Raw genomic sequence first — 18,142 nt, 5'->3', positions numbered from 1 at the left:
AAGCACTCCACCATTGACTGAGATAGATATGCAATGCTATGTTCACTTTGAAAGAGAGTCCAGACTGGTTTTAAACTTGAGCTTGGGGTTTTCTGGTCTCAGTCTTCCCATTTATTGTGATTTCAGCCCTGCACCACCAGGCCCAGGCACATCTATTGCTTGATCTGTGCTTCTGATGGGACCAGCAGACTCAGCTATTGATAACGATGTGAATTAATTGAAAGATGGTACTTCAAAATAGTCTAAATTTATGCCATTCCTTCTGGCAAACATTTAGTTAAACACCTCTGCTCAAATATGACAAGAACACCCTTTTCTCTTTGACTGACATTTCTTGTGAACCCCAAGACAGGCAGTTGGTTGCTCAATTGCCATTTCTGTGACTGCCTCCTCCTCTAGACATTAGTTTGTCTGGTTAAGTTCAAAATCAAATTCTTATTACCCTTTTTCCAGATCTGTATTTCTGTATTAGTCAGGGTTCTCTAGAGTCACAGAACCTATGGAATACACACACACACACACACACACACACACAGGCTGCAGTATAACTAACCCAGCAATGGCCAGCTATGACTACAAAGTACAAGGACCTGGTAGTTGCTCAGTCCCATAAGGCTGGGTGTCTCAGCTGGTCTTCTGTGTAAGCTTGAATCCTGAAGAAGTAGGTTCCAACAGATGTGCTGGCAAGTAAGTGCGAGCAAGCAAAGAAACCAACCAACCCTTCCTTCCTCCACTGTCCTTATATATGCCTTCAGCAGATTAAGGTATGCCTCAAGATCTGGATTAAAGTTGTACACCATCCCACCTCAAGATCTGGATCAAAAGCCTGTGTCTTCCAGCTTCAAGATCTGAATAAAATCCATGTTGCCTTTCTGCCTCAAGATCCAGGTCACATATATACCCTCTATTTCTAGATTGTAGTTCACTTCAGTTATAGTCAAATACAACTGAGAATACCCTTCACAAGACCTAACCATGGATGTCCAGGTCTGATCTAAAGACTCTGGCACCTGGATTAACCTTTATCCTTAAATGTTGTATCTGGAGTAGAATTGTTAAAGCAACCTTAAAGGACTCATTACAGAGAACACCAACAAAAACAGAGAGAAAGGACAGGAAGGGAAGAAAGGAAGAAAGGAAGAAAGGAAGGGAGGGAGGGAGGGAGGGAGGGAGGGAGGGAGGAAGGAAGGAAGGAAGGAAGGAAGGAAGGAAGGAAGGAAGGAAGGAAGGAAGGAAGGAAGGAAGGAAGGAAGGAAGGAAGGAGAGGCAGCTAAGGTCACCTGTGTAGCAAACATTTTTAACAATGGCTGTACTGCCATCTGCTGGAAGAGTTTGTAAACTGCACTTAAACTAAAGCTTCAACTCTGCCCTTATATTCTGAACACTCTAAACACAGAGTTTCATGCTGGATGTCATAGCAGATTTAGAGATTTCTGCAAGACGTATTTTTTACTTAAAGCAACACAAAGTTACAATTAACAAGCAGTTGATTGGCTTTCGATTGCAAGAGACATGTTACACTGACAAAACTTCAGTAAAGCAATGGCTGATCTGTTGAGCAATGTTAGGGTTTGTAACACATCTTGTGCAATGTCAGATAAGCTTTAGGAAATCACCCAACCTTTAGTGCTCTCTGATCTCTAGAGTCAGGCTGCCTGTACATTTACTGCTATGCACTGTTGCTGAGTATTTAGCGGGTCAGTTTTCTCTTTGAACTGGCTGGCTTTGTGTGACAACTGGAGACAAGCTAGAGTCATCAGAGAGGAAGGAGCCTCAGGTGAGGAAGTGCCTCCATGAGATCCAGCTATAAGGCATTTTCTCAATTAGCGGTCAATGCGGGAGGGCCCAGCCCACTGTAGGGGAGGACCACTTCTGGGCTGGTGGTCCTGGGTTCTTTAAGAAAGCAGGCTGAGCAAGACGCATAAAGAAAGCCAGTAAGCAGCACCCTCTACGAACTCTGCATCAGCTCCTGCCATAGGTTCCAGCCCTGTTTGAGTTCCTGTCCTGACTTCCTTCAGTGATGGACTATGATCTGTAAATGTAAGCCAAATAAACCCCTTCCTCCCCCTCATGGTGTTTCACAGCAATAGAAACCCTAACTGAGACAGTCTTTGTCATATGGAGATGGTACTATGAACCTTCTCAGGGGTGATGGGAAGATCCAATCAGGAAAAGCTGTGAAGGCACTCAACAGGACACAGTGTTTAATAACTATTAGTGGCTTCCATTAATCTGCGCAGATTGCTGCAAATTTTATATAACCATCCCAGTAAGTGACAGTGAGGCCGCAGAGGCTGCAGGCGGTCCCACTGAGTAAATGACTTTCAACTAGTTTGTCAATTTTTGAAGTGTAACGTGTATTTTGTAATTTATTTTCTGATACAGCTTTGAGAAGATGTGTGCTTTGCAAATTTAGCTTGTAGCAAAGGCTAGCTCATACCTGGTGGCTCATTTTACCATCTTTACAAACTCCTCTTTACAGAACAGATGTTTTAATTTGTGGGTTAGAATGCTGCTCACGGGAAGTATGCTTGTCTGAAGCTCAAATTCCTTTGCTACACCTATTCCTTATATTATTTTTATTTTTATCATTATTATTATAATTATTATTATTATTATTATTATTATTAGTGACTCAACAGAGTATTACACTGATTCGTTGCGATCATTAAACCTGCTCTTGTTATTCTGGTCACCTTCCTGTGGCCACAATGAATTAGTTTTCTATCTTTACTAGATTCCATTTGTCTGTTTATGAGATATATTATGGTTTTCCTGTTTAAAAGTAAAGTAAAAAAAAAAAAGTGAATTGGGAAATATTAAGAGCCAGTGATAGTAGGTTACATCAAGAAAACAGTGATTTCAAGACTCATCAGGGGCACATGCACATGGGAGCTCACAGCAGTTGTGACAAGATGCACGAGACCTAAACAGGACTGGGCCAATCAACATTACGTCGTGGAAAGGGGAGTGGTTCACGAGGACCCAGTCATCTGTAAAGAACTCTAGGCTGTTGTGGTTGCCAGAAAGGGCAAAGGATAAGTCATATTGATCAGTGATATATGCTGGACCAAATAAATAATTCTTCGTTATCTATTTGATTACTTATTTGGTTACTTTATTTAGTTATTTATTTATTTCTTACTTAATTACTCCGTGGTAAATAATTGACCACTCTCAGTCTCAAGAGAACCTAATTAAGCACAGTGGGGTACAAACAAATCAGACATCAAAATAGGAGGGGTACTTACTTGTTGGGAAGAATAAGGGGGTTTGGCGGGAGAGGGGGTGGGGGAAATAATTTAAAAAGAAGCTGTCGATTCTCCACACGCTAGCCGATCTCTTCCCGCCAACTCTCTGGTGGGGCCGGACCAGACTGGCAGGCTTCCCGAGCTCCTGCCTCCATCAACTCTCTAGTAACTTCACCACCCCGGCCCCAGTGACCATCCATCCCGCGGTCAGCCATCACAACACTCATCAACCCGGTAGAAACAAAGCTCTAAAAGCTTATAATTAACCAAACAGATTTATGTATCTATAAATTCTCAATTCACAAGATGCTAATACAAAAATTTCACCATCAACTGATAACGATAAAAGCTGCCCACCTAGATTAAGCAAATATCCCAATTATTCTATCCTTTAATATCATAACTACCTGTAGCCAATTAAAGCCACACTGGTTCAGGTTCTTCTTCCTGTTCGTCCACTTCCATCTTGGCCTCTTCCCCCTCCTGAGATGCTCTCTGACCCTGAAACTCTTAGCTCCACCTCACAGGCCTCCTGCTGCTCTAATATTTAATGTGATTGGACAGTAAAAGTCCTGCCACGGGAGAAGCATAAGAAAAGACATCAGGGACGTGATCAAAGTGGGGTGTGTGTCTGCGTGTGTGTGTGTGTGTGTGTGTGTGTGTGTGTGTGTGTGTGTGCGTGTGTGTGTGTGTGCGTGTGTGTCTGTGTGTGTGTGTGTGTGTCTGTGTGTGTGTGCACGTGCATGTGAAATTGCCAAAGAATAATTGTTTAAATTATGCTGCTTTAAAAAGGGCAACTACATAATAACTAGTTAAGATTATATGAGAATAACACTACAAGACATGCTTCATTTAACTTGGAATTGAGGAAATAAAATGTCTCTTACTCTGGATATTTTTGATAATTTTAATAACAATTATAATTTATAAAATATTTTTGTTTGATATATCATCCTTTCTTAATGTAAAAATCATTATTCTGATTCAAGTCTTTTATTACTTTTGGTGCAATCTGACCTTGAACTTACAATCACCTTGCATCTTCCCTTGAGCACCTGGATTCCGAGTCTGTTGAAATTTTTATAGCATTTCCGATCAGGGCATACATACGGGTGCTATGATTATTCGGTTCAGTGCATCTGGAAATGTCATTCCTATACAACACTTCCATACAGGGTGAGACCAGCACTGTTTCTTAGGTCATTAAATTTTGTGTTCTTTGTTTATTTGACTTTTTTCTTTTTGAGATAACTCAAGTGGCCTTAAGTTCACTCTGTGTATCCCAGGCTAGCCTTGAACTCCCGATGTCCCTGCCTCAGTTCCCTGAGTGCTCAGCTATAATTTACTATCCAAAAAATCAAAACTCACATCTTTATGCTGCTCATATTTCCTCTATTAGTTATTTTACGTTTTCTTTGTTCTCTTCTGAAAGCATTTGTGTTGGGAAGGATCAAATCTAGTGAAGGGTACAAACTGTGGCTTCCTATCTAAATAGCTTCTTTCCTGTGCCTGAGCAGGATCTCTTTCCTGGCTTTTAGGGTCACTGTGGATTTAGGATTCAGCCCTGTCTGTGCTGCTTTTCGTCTCCTCGCTTGTAAATTATAGCCTTTGCTGATGTAAAGTTATATTGAAATGGTTTTACATGGCTTTTATTCAGCCATACAGAAGAACAAACTTGGTGGTATACACCGATAGTCTCAAAACTCAAAAGGCAGAGGCTGGGAGAAAGTCACAAGTTCCAGGGTGGATTGGGTCAGGTGTCAAGAATTTTGTCTCAAAATGTTACTTAATTAATAATAAATAAAAAGTAAATAAGTAAGTAACAAAAATGTTAAACCAAATTATGATATTTTCAAGAAAATGATGGAACTAGAAATCACCATAGAAAATCAAATTCAGAAAGAAAGAAAAATCACATTTTTTCTCTCCTAAGGAAATTATAAATGGCATGAATGTAGAAAGTAGAAAAACATTTATGACCTGAAAGTACCATTTAGGAAGAGGGAAAGATGAAAGGGAGAGGGGGGATAGGAAAGTATCATGGTGCTTTAAGTGTAGTGAATGTATACGATATAATTGAGTGAATTTGTCATTGTGAAACCCATCACCTTTTAAATAAATATATGGTTAATAAAATGTTCCTTATATAAATGATAAAAGAACTTGGTTGAGGACAGGAAATAGAGACTTAAAGAGAAGGTAAAAAAGCAATTTGTGAATGAGGTCAGATACACAGGAAAGATTCAAGTTCATGGTGAAGGCAGATAGCAGGAGCCTGTGCTACAGAAAAGGGTTGCACAAATGATGGTGTTAATGATGGGGGAAAGAGAGTGTTGAAGGTTGCCCCAGAGTGCCAGTGACAAGTGCTAGTGTCAAGCCATGAAGTACAGGAGAAAGAGCAGTGCTATGAGCCTGAAGTAGATCTGGCAAAGGGACAGACATGCCAGGTTAAGATCCAGGACTCACCAAATGGAGATCTAGAGATGAGCCTCATGTTCACAGGAAATGTTCTGGTAAGTGTCCATTTGTCTTGATAATTTTTCTGAGTTTTCTAGTATTTTTATCTGTGATTGATAGGTAGATAGATAGATAGATAGATAGATAGATAGATAGATAGATAGATAGAAGATATGGATAGAGATGTAGATGATATCGATATAGGCACAGACACAGAAAGATGATTGATTGATTGATAGATAGATAGATAGATAGATAGATAGATAGATAGATAGATAGATAGAATCCCTTTTCTTTAACGGCAATATTCTTCAGTTTCATGAACTACAGACCCAGGCTATTATTATAAGGGAGATTGATTAGAACTACCCAGGAGATCTACCTCTTGGGCAACTATTAGGCAAAGAACTAGATTTCACTCTCCCAGGAAGCTGTTGGCAACAAACCAACCAACCAGTGACAGCCTAACCCTGATGGGTACAGGGAAGAAATCAACAACAGATTCCTGCGCTCCTCCAAGATCCTAGGGAAAGAAATGATCACCCAAGAGGACTGCTTTGTTCAATAAGCTTCCTATGTTCTAGAAACCTTTGGCCTAAGGTCACCTCTTCTGAGGTACTAGTGACTTCTCACTCACTGCAGGCTCTGTAGATTTAGCTGCAAACTTCACCAGATTTGTTGGTCATCTGCCAGATGTAGATTTCAAGTCCATATACCAGAGCTTTGTAGGGACAATCTCTGAGATGCTTCAAGGTTATAACAAGATACCTAAAGCATGTGTAACCAGCTGAGGTGTAGCCTTACCTACTCCACTGACCACAACTTCCATCCACACCACCATCCGAAAACTGATTTTGTCTGATTCCTATGCAGGAGTGTGGCCTTATGAGGAGGGAATAGTGAAACATCACCACCATTTCAGAATCATTTGAACATGTTAAAGTAATATTATGAAATTGCTCAACTCCATATTTCTGTAGCATAGTAAGTTCTTTGACATAAGTACTTTATCTTGAAGTTCTCCCTTACTCTCACACTCTCCTTCTCATGATGTTTGGCCAAAATTCAATAAATTTTCCTCCAATTCACATTTAGATCACTTTTATAAACAACCCAAGACATAAATCTATATGGTCATATGATTTTTCCTTGCCTAAAGGAAGCAAGTGAGAATGTCATCCCACGGTTGGGAAACTTCCATGCATGAAGTTTTTGTTTGTCAAGGTTGAAGTGATCTGTCTCATTCTAAAGAGATGAGTAAAACATCACCTTAGGCTGGAGACATGGCTTAGCAGCTAAGAGCACTGGTTGCTCTTCCAGAGGACCTGGGTTCAATTCCCAGCAACCATATGGTGGCTCACAGCCATCTGTAATGTGACCTGACACCCTCTCTTCTGGCTTACAGAGTACTCACATTATATTAAATAAATGAATCTTTTTAAAATATATATTTTTTAAAAATCACCTTGGGCCAAGAGATCAATTCTAGGAGTAAAGAAATAAAGCTGGGGTCTCAGCTCCACACTTCACAGCTGGGGTCTCAGCTCCACACTTCACAATACTGGCAAAACAGAATGTTTGTTTCAGATCCTGAAGCTAACAGCAACAGCCAAGTGTTTCCTTCAAAGGTTTAGCCTCCAGGATTTTTTTTTTTAATTCTAGTTTTATACCATCTGTTAGACACCCTTTTTTGAAAACGACAGCTTTTACTACCTCCTCCAAAAAGAACTGGGAAGCTGACTCAAAATACTGTGTTGACTGGGGCTGACCTCCATGTCCACTGATGTCAGGTTGTTCTTTTATTTATTTTTTATTAAGGAATTTTTATCAGATATTTTCTTCATTTACATTTCAAATGCTATCCCCAAAGCCCTCTATAGCCTCTCCCCACTGTGCTCTCCAACCCACCTACTCTCACCTCTTGGCCCTGGCATTCCCCTGTACTGGGGCATCTGATCTTCGCAATACCAAGGGCCTCTCCTTCCATTGACAGGTTGTTCTTGATAAAAAACAAATACCTGAAACTGTTTGCAGAGATTAACAGATTAGATAAAAATGTTCACAGTGGCTACCAAGCATGGATTAAAGGTCAAAATGAGCATTAGTTTTGTTAAAGTATAATCTGGTACCTTGCTCAATCAACTTGGTATTCGTTCATCCTGGTTCAACTCCTTGAAGGAAAAAAAAACAAAGAATCAATTCTCTTGGCTTACAGGGAAAATTTCTTTATGACACTTAAGAACTCTCTGTGTTCATGTCTGAAGAGGACTTCCAATAACTTAAAGAATCTTTCGTTTTGGAGAAAAACAGATAAAGTAACTCACACTAAGGGATCCTATATTAAATCTAAGCATGTATGTGTCCATTTGATTTTGTAAAGGCACAGCCCATGAAGAAAACATTGTCCTACAGTCTGAAGAGAATGCCTAGGAGAGTTGTTCTTGATAAGTGTAAGTTGTCCCTTTCCACAAAGGCTACAGCTCATCACATGCACCCCACTCACAGGAGCGGACTCTTGTTATGTAGCCACAATAAAGAAGCTGGTTTCACTGAGCATTTCTGGCTGGCAAGGCAAGGCAGAGCCGCTGCAATGTCGGCTGTTCCTACCTAATTAATTCTTACTAATATATCTTTTTGGAAAAGAAAAAATGTTTGGTGGTTGTGTTTGAGAACTTTAGGTTGTAGAAGGACTACAACTTACCAAAACTATATTATATCCATTTGTCCCCAATATATCTTTTGGACTAAGTCAGAAGCAGGTACGTATACTGATGAGAGTCTCATAAAGGTCCAAACGTTGGCAGGCTTTAGTGGCACTTGTCTGTGATCCCAGAGCTGAGGAGAATGAGGAGTGTGCATGGTGAGTTGGATGCTAGTCTGAGCTATATATTATAGAAAGACCATATTTCATAAAGTAGATCAAAGCAATAAAATTCCAAATGTTAAGACCCCGCCAACTTTCCCCTTGTAACAGCTGACCCACACAGCAAGAGAGCAAAGAAAACGTGCCAGATAGTCTAGAAACAGGAGTGGATGTGCTCAGAATGGAACTGTGATCAGTCAGACACTAGGAACCCTTCTTTCTTAGAAAATAAGGGATTACACTTTGTTGAAAGCATGTTCTAACAATATGAACTTACCAGTGCCCCAGAGCTCGTGTCTCTACTGCATATGTAGCAGAAGATGGCCTAGTCTGCCATCACTGGGAAGAGAGGCCCCTTGGTATTAAATGCCCTAATACAGGGGAACGCCAGGGCCAAGAAGTGGGAGTGGGTGGGTAGGAGAGCAGGGCGGAGGGAGGGTATAGGGAACTTTCGGGATAGCATTTGAAATGTATATAAAGAAAATATCTAATAAAAATAAATAAATAAATAAAAATTTACACACACACACACAAAAGAAAGCATGTTCTGATGGATCGTATCAATTTATCTCCATAGGGATCTTATTAAGATGTAATATTGCCACCCTCACTTTATTGATAACAAAACTGACCCAAAGAAGGTAAACATATATAGAATCCTATAGCTGATAATATCTAAAATTATTTTTGAAGGCTGAGCCAGAATGGTCACAAGGTTAAGGCCCATCTGGGTAACATAGAAAGACTCAAGTCAAAAAATTAAATGAAACAAACAAACAAACAAACAAACAAAAAACAATAAAAGATTGAATTAATGTTTAACTCAAGCAGTTTGACCACAAAACTTAAGAGTTATGAGCACTTGAACTATTTCCCAATCTTGCGCGCGTCCGACACGACCAGCAAGAACAACACTGCAACAGGATCCTTCTGCACACGTTTATTGGGAGAGCTTGATTGTAGAGGCAAAGAGACCCCGAGCCCAGAACTGGTGCTGCTTATATAGGCCTAGGAGAGGTGTGTCTCACACCCGGATTGGTTATGCACTATACCTAATTTGCATGTTCCTCATCTGATTGGTTACTATCTCTCAGTATCTCACAGCACCTCATTAACATACCTCATTTGCATGTCTCACATCTGATTGGTTATTCTCTCAGTACCTCATTATCATGCCTCATTTGCATGTCTCACATCTGATTGGTTATTCTCTCAGTACTTTGCAGAGCCTCATTATCATGCCCGGCCCAGGCAGTGTTTTGGCAAAAAAACTTTACTGCATAAGTAAGCATTGGTCGTTTGCCCAAACTTATGCGTGGTGGCCAGCAGTAGCCTGTGCCACTCTGCAACGGCACATGTGGCTTCCCACATCCCAAAGCAAAACTTCCCATTTTTTCAATGGGTATTACATGAAGTATAATCTATATCTGATTAGTTATTCATTAAAAAATATTTTTCATACATTATATTCTGTTCAAAATGTTCTCCTCCCCAACTTCGGCCAGATCCTTATCTCATCCCCCACATATGCTCAACTCTGCAACCTTTCTTTGTCTCTCTTTAAAAAAGCAAAAAATAAAACAAGAAACACACATACACACACTCCACAAAAAGCGAAACCAGAACGCACAAGCAAAAGACCAATTAGACCAAAGCGAAAGGCCCAGGTAAAGGAATATGAGACCAAAAGTCTACAAAATACCACTGAGTTTGTATTTTCTGTTGGAGTACATGGGTCTACCCTTAAGTGTGCTTAATAAATCCACTGCAGGAGTGTCCACTGGAGAAAATGAATTTCCCTTTACAAAGGGTATCAGTTACAGATAGCTCCTTGGTTAGTGCTGGAAAGTGTGGAGGCCTGGTGTGTGCTGACAGTCTCTGTGAGTTCACAAGTCTCTCAGTCCTCCTGTGTCTGGAGGACACTGTTTCCTTGGAGTCATCCATCACCTCTGTCTCTTAAAATCTTTCTGCCTCATCTTTGTGCATAGCTCCCTAAGCCCTGATGAGAGGAGTTTGATGAAGGCGGCTAGTTTAGGACTGAGTAGAGCAAACTCTTTCATTTTCTGAGTATTTTCCTCTTATAGGTCTCTGTGTTAGCTTCCCTCTACTAGCAAAAGGAGCTCTGATGGTGGCTGAGAAAGTCACTGAAGGAGAAAAAGAAAATTACAAGAAACAAAAGCCTGGGGACAAGATGGCTATTCCTGTTCAAGATGTTTAAGGCACCTCACCCAAAAGATACCCTGTAGTGAATATAATATTGGATGTTCTTCAAGTGAGTAAGGACTGGAATGTGGTTCCAACAGGAGGGATACCTTGTTCAAAAGCTAGAGTGCTGATTAGGCTAGCATAATATGTGTGAGAAACTGGCAGCAGATTGTCTTATGGGAATGTAAGCCATGAGTGAGGAAGAAGGCGTCTCAGGTAAACACATGGTCTCTGGATGCTTGGTGGTCTCTCTTTACAGGTAATGTCAATCCACTAAAACAGGCTTTGCTTACTCTGAGCAATGTAAATAAAGTGGAGATGGCTATATGCTGTATTATTTTCCACAGTAGTGTCACCCCACATGATTTTTTACATCAAGGTCATTAGTCTCAAAGGAACTATACAGCCATAGAGCTTTATTTACAGTGAGTAATGTGTTTTAAAGCCCACATGTTTACCTTTAAACTAAACATAGAAAAGGCTTGAACCTTACTGATCGCTGCCATCTTCTACTCATTTCTAGTCACTTAGAACATTCTGATGATGGCTTCTTTCAGGCCACTCTTCTGTGGTGAAAGCAGGTTTTCTCAGAATTTACAAGTCAATCAATGTTTCGATTAAAAGTTAACTCTAGGAGGGATGGCTCAGAGGTTAAGAGCACTGACTGTTCTTCCAGAGGTCCTGAGTTCAATTTTCAGCAACCACATGGTGGCTCACAACCATCTGTAATGGGATCTGATGCCCTCTTCTGGTGCATCTGAAGACATATACATATACATATACATATCATATATATATCATATATATCATATATATATCATATATATCATATATATATCATATATATCATATACTATATATATATGTATATATATATCATATATATCATATACATAAAATAAACAATTCTTTTTTTATAAAAAGCAGTTAATTCTAAGGGCAGTGGTATATACTTGTAATCTCAACTAAGAAAGCAGCAGGATAGAAAGTTCAGGACTAACCTGGACAACATGGTGAGACCCTTTCTCAAAAGAAAATGGAAAAAGAGAAACAGTTGACTTTCCTGCCATAAGTAAGGTGACAACTTCTAACTTGTGAGAAGCTTCACATTGTTTGACTCAAAATAGGAAGCTGAGCTCAATTCATCTTATCACTAATGGACCAGCCTTGTTTCACATTACTAAAAAACGTGTACTTGTACATACATCCATACACCATACCTATGAATATTCAGTCATCTCTTGATGTCCACTGGGGTATCCGACAAGTGCAAACATTTAAGAACATTTTTTTTCATTAGAAAAATGATGTGGCATTCACTGACAACCCACATAGAATCTCCTGGATACTTACCGTCATCTGTGGGTTCCTATAATTCCTAAAATGATGTAAGTGCTACCTTTGCCTGGGATTAAAGTTCAGTTGTAGTGCTGGCTCTGCACCCACAGAGCTTCTCACAGCAGTGGGGAGGGCAGCCGCCAGCAGCATTGGGATCAAACTCTGCCAACACAGAAGCACAGCATACTAACAGCTTTCTAATAGCTTCATTAAAGGTATTCAAAGGGTTAGCGTAACCTAAAACCATAAAACAAAAATCCTGAGAATCATCAAAAATTTGGCACTGAAGATTCTTGGTACCAATGGGTATGATTTGCCTTGAAGACCCCATAGAAGTCTGGTAGGAAAAGGAAATAAACTGAGAAAATTCCAAAGACATTTTCTCACCTAAGTGTATGAAGAAGATTCTACTTTCCATCAAAAAAACAAAAATTAATTTCTAAGGTATTCCCCTGTGGCATCTCAGCCTTTTGAGAAGATGGCCTAGAAAATGAGTAAGATTGTTTGGCATGTAGTTTCCTTGGCAAGATCAGAGCACTGCTAAGAAGACTTGGCCCAACCTCAGGTCTTCATTATTCTTTTCTTCAGCCATCTTTGGAAAGGTACCATCTGCTTAAATATATGGAGCTATTCTGGTTTTGAGACACACACATGCCATTCTCAACTGGCCAAGATATAATGAGCATTCTGAAGTGACTTCACTGATCAATTGATTTCAGCACCAAATGGTTTTGATTACCAGCCCTCCATCGTTGTAACAGATGGGCAGACATTGTTAGGTACACGTGTAACTTCCTGATAAAACATTCCACTTCACACATTACACAAGAGAACATGTGCATAGTATGTTATCTGTACATTATGGCATACATGCACAATTTGTCATCTGGAAATTGCAGTGTGCAGAAAAGCGAGGCATGGTGACATATGCCTTTAATCCCAGCACTCTGGGAATCAAAGGTAAATGAATCTCTATGAGTTCAAAGCCAGCCTGGTCTGCATAGAAAGTGCCAGGCTAGTAAGAACAACATACAAAGACCATAGTAAATAGATAAATAAATAAATAAATAAATAAATAAATAAATAAATAAATAAATAAATAAATAAATAATTTGGAAAAAAAGAGTTAAGATAAACTATAAGCTGTAGATGTTTTGAGCTTGACAAAAAAATGAGTTTTTTTTTACATAAATCACAACTTTATAAAACACATGAAAAGCTGAGTGGGATGCGTAGTGTTATGACCACAAATGTCTTTCATTCACTAGTCTTTGGCGTTGCAGTAATGGCCCTTGCTTTGACCCACTGGGTCCAAATAGAAGTATTTATACCCGCACATTTACCCACATGTGCAGTTGAGAGGATCACTAATGCATGAGAGTGGGTAGAGGTGACTCATGATTTGCAGACACTGATGACAAGAGGAAGAAGGAAAGGGAAGACAGACAAGGAGGATTTAAAAAAGAACTATTTGTTCCTCTCCTTGATCACAGTCACTTATATAATCATATGTTGGTTTCTTCTACCAAAAATACTACCAAAGTACTTCCTAGACACAGTTGGAACAATAGATGTGAACACTTTCTATGGCAGAGCCCAATGGAAGGGTCAGCCCTTGTGCAGTCCTAATCTGTGATTGTTGGATTTTCCAGCTGTACATCCTGCAGACAGATCCTGTAGATATGCTAAGGCAGAGCAGAGATGTGGCTCTTCATTCTGAATCAGCTGTCACCAAGATAGTTCAGATTCAAGTTCATGTTTTATCATGTGTGTTATGTGACATCATCTCTAGTAATAAACTGAGAATATTAAAATATTTCCTTCACAAGACCACTATGAGAAACATTTTAATAAAGTTGAGAAAGCACAAAACATAAAAGTCTAAATAGCACACAGAAAACACCTAATAAAGGTAACTGTTAGCATGACTGTACCATCAACCTAGAATGCTTAGAAATATTTTATGTTTTATTTAACTACTATCTGACCAATATCAAAAATCTTTATAACCTTGAACAATTAAGTTAGGATTGCATCAAAATAATTTGTATATGTCAGCAAGATTTTGCTGAAAGGACCCTGATATAGCTGTCTCTTCTGAGGCTATGCCAGTGCCTGGCAAATACAGAAGTGGGTGCTCACATTCATCTATAGGATGGAACACAGGACCCCCCAATGAAGGAGCTAGAGAAAGTACCCAAGGAGCTATAGGAGTCTGCAACCCTATAGGAGGAACAACAATATGAACTAACCAGTACCCCCCAGAGTTTGTGTCTCTAGTTGCATATGTAGCAGAAGATGGCGTAGTCGGCCATCAATGGGAGGAGAAGCCCTTGGTCTTGCGAAGATTATATGCCCCAGTACAGGGGAATGCCAGGTTGAGGAAGTGGGAGTGGGTAGGTTGGGGAGCAGGGTGGGGAGAGGGTATAGGAGGCTTTGGGTATAGCATTTGAAATGTAAATGAAGAAAACATCTAATTTTTAAAAAGAAAGAAAAATGTGGCTAAAAAGTGGAACTTAGCAGTAGAATAGAATTTATCCTGGGTTAAGTCCCAATCAAGACAGAAAGAAAGAAGGAAATAGGAGAAAGAGTGAGACAGAGACAAAGACAGAGAAACAGACTGATGAGAGAGAGAGAAAGAGAGACAGAGAGAGAGACAGAGACAGAGACAGAGACAGAGAACAAGAACTTCCAGAAGCAAGGAAAGGGGAAAAAAGATTATCTCAGAGCCTGAGAAAATAATTTTGTTGTTGTTTTCTTTGCTTAAGCAACCCAGTTTGTGGTGATTTGATATGGTATTGTGGTTTGAACATCCCTACAAAATTCCTGCTGAAGTTTAACTCCAACTCTGATCATCCTGACTGGAAATGGGACTCTCCTGAGAACTGCACCCTGGTAAGTGGACTATTGTCATTATCCTGTGGTGGGTAAGTCACTGGTGGAGTGGCACTGCTCTAAAAGTGGGCTGTCTCTCGCCCATGTCTTCATGCTCTGTGATGTTCGTTTGCCATGGGACATCCCCCATGTTATATGATAGAAAGGCTGTTATCCCATTATTACTAACCTTCCCAACCCTCAGGACAATGAGAAATAAGTATCCTTTCTTTACAATCACTACATCAGCCACACTGTTACAAATGGGCATAAAGAGAAAGGACATACAACAAGCTCAGCGAAATAATCCAGATAGCATTATAGTACAGTGGAATGAAAAGTAAAATTAGGAACAGGAGAAGGGCTTAATTTCAGTTCAGTCTGTCCCTCTGTAACCCATGAAGGTGTCCTGTTCTAATGCGAAACCTTCATTTGCTTTATGTGTAAAACAAAGCTAAGTAGGTCATATGAAAATCAAATCAAATCTGTCCAAAGTACAATGGGATTTCCAAATCACGTTCAGTTCAACTTGAGGTCTGTGTCTGTGAACCAAATTCTGTGGTAAAGTCAATTTAGAAAATTCAATATGCCTGGTTTCCCTACTGAAGACTCACAACATGGGTTGTCATAGAAAATACACAATGGATGTGTGTAATTTACATTCTATTTAGCCTACTTTAGCTAGCCTTCCCCAAAACGTTTTTGGCATTTGAGCATTCCCATAAAAGAAATCCCATAAATATCTGCTGGGTAAGTTTCCCCCCTTCAGAGTGCAGCTAAGGAAGTTATGCCATTAGAAGATGCTCCTGGGGCGGGTGAGTTTCCTCAGTGTAAGGGTGTCTGTCTGCTATCAAGCTTTTGGAATGAAGTTTGATCCCTGGAACCTACATGGGAGAACCCACTGGCCTCTAAATGCATAGCATCACAAGCTAGAACCACCCCCATAGACAAAGACACTAAATAAGTGAAATATTTTGAAAAGAGTCATTTTTGTTGCAAATAAAACAGGGATCGCAAAAGAATCTGCAGATATACCACCATGGCAATGTTCTTATCCTTGTGATTTATCCCAGAGGCTTCCAGAAAACTGGAAGAACCATGTGACTAGAGTGACAGGTTCTAGAAAATTCAAACTCTTCTCCCAAATTCAGTGGAAATCATTTCCCCCAGATCAGTCTGGGACCATGATGATGGCAGGAGAAAACAGACAGACGTCCAGGATCCTGTGTGTTCTGAATGCTGGACAGATAATCTCAAAACAACTATTGGTGGAAATCTTTGTCATCTTAATGTTTATGTCTTATGACTTACTGTTTTTTTTTAAAGTTTGTGAAAAAATGTATTTCCTTTAAAAACAAAAGTCAACTTAAAAATTACCTTCTATGTTAAGCATTGGCAATCAATCAATCAATAAATCAATAAAACAGTATAGACCAAGATTCCAGGAATTATTTCATTTTAGAAAAATCAGAATGACCCAGAGAATCATAAAATGTTAACTAGCCTAGCAATTCTGTGTCATGCATTAGTTCATCCATGTCTCAGCCATGGAAATACGGCAAATATTAAGTGTGCCAGACGTCCCTGACCTCCTAGAGCTTATAAGCTAAGAAGAAGAAGATTAAACACAAAGAAGAACATGAAACTCCAAGTGAGATGTTGAGCTCATTGTGTGAAAGAATTAATCAAGGAAGCGAGGTCGAAAGTGCCACCACTGTGTGTTCTATTTTCCCGGTCAGAGAAGGCCCCACCTAGGAAGAGATCTTGAGCAAGGCTGTTGAAAATGTAGAGACAGTCAGATCGAGGGAAGAAAGGAGCCTACAAAGCTTGGGAAACGGGTACGGATGCCTGTCCAGGTAGGGAATGCTGAGCTCATCAGTGGATCAGTGAATCGGCAAGGAAGCCCGGTGTACCTGGAAAGAACAACCGATGAGACAATCAGACAGAGGGACTGACAGTATAGACCACATTGCAACTTTGGAGGTTAAGCTTTGACTTCAAGTGGGCAGAGAAGTGCCCTGACTGTGCAGAAAGCATGACTGCACCACGGGAGAAGAGGAACCTATGAGTGTGAAAGCATAATGTAGAGATTGCTAATTCAAATTCAGGTGATGAGAGCCAACCCAAGCCTACAGTTAAAGGGCGGAAAAAGGAATGGTGTTTCAAAGGAAGTTGATGAGACTGGCTTGTGGACATGGGTCTGAATGATTCTAAACCAGGTGAGGTAAAAGAAAGAGAACTCCACAATGCACGTAGTGGCACAAGGTCTAAAGCTCAGTACCTTCTGTGAGCCGAATGACTACCAAGAATTTTCAGAAGGGGCTGGTGATGCACAAGGGAGAATTAAGAATGTTGTTGGGTGTCAACTTTCCTACCGTGGTTCTATGGCAAAATACAAGGGCCAGTGCATCGTGGGATATGCTAGCAAGGACATCAAGGTAATCGAGATCTATCTAGGCCAATATTGATGTCTTCTCATTATAAATGACATGTAAATCAGTAAGATTTGAAAAGGTCATTCGGGAGCTGGCTTTACAACGGGAAGAGCCCAAGAGTAAGTTTTAGCATGTACCACTGTTTAGAAAGCCATTTTAATAAGCAAGGTGTTCATTTTAGTCTTAGTAAGAAGTATGTAGAAGTAAGAAATATGTAGATAATGTACGAGTTATTTTCTGTTACTGTGACAAACATCATGACCAGAAGCAATTCACAGAAGGAAGAGTTTATTTGCTTATGGTTGCAGGAGAGTAAGGGTCTGTCCTGGTAGATAAGCACAGCAGCAAGCAATAGTCATGGCGGCAGGAGCAGGAAGCTGAGAGATTACACCTCTTACTGCAGCGAGGAAACAAAGACGGGGAGGGGAGTAAAGCATACTATGAACTCTCAAAGCCTTCCTCCTGTGACTTGCTTTCCCCAGCAAGGCATGTCCCCTAAGCTTCTCCAAACAGAGCTACCAACTATTACAGGTAGCATGAGCAGGAGCAACACACATTATGACAGCCATGGAAATTCTTCTCCATGTTTATTCCCCAATACAAGAGAGGTGTGTCAGCAGGCACTTAGGAAATTCAGTCTCTAGCCCCTGAACTAAAAAACTCTTCAGAAATCTAAATGAATTGGTCGAAACCAGATTGTAATCCCTGTGATACCTCTA

At 40.1% G+C, this 18,142-nt stretch overlaps 1 long non-coding RNA gene across 1 annotated transcript in view; it reads left to right on the top strand.

Moving 5' to 3' along the window:
- Nucleotides 1-1,708: 1,708 nt before the first annotated feature.
- The window catches only part of LOC147000814 (uncharacterized), an 83,664-nt gene continuing 67,230 nt past the window's right edge, over nucleotides 1,709-18,142 (top strand). Inside the window, exons 1-2 of the long non-coding RNA XR_015045629.1 lie at nucleotides 1,709-1,777; nucleotides 14,883-15,009. This is a non-coding gene — a long non-coding RNA (uncharacterized LOC147000814). The remainder of the gene's footprint in view (nucleotides 1,778-14,882; nucleotides 15,010-18,142) is intronic.

This window comes from Mus caroli, unplaced genomic scaffold, assembly GCF_978045245.1.
Source record: "Mus caroli unplaced genomic scaffold, Mus_caroli_1 scaffold_16, whole genome shotgun sequence".
NCBI classification, from domain to species: domain Eukaryota; kingdom Metazoa; phylum Chordata; class Mammalia; order Rodentia; family Muridae; genus Mus; species Mus caroli.
Note: the sequence above shows the minus strand (reverse complement) of the source record. Positions and strands in the feature narration are given on the sequence as shown.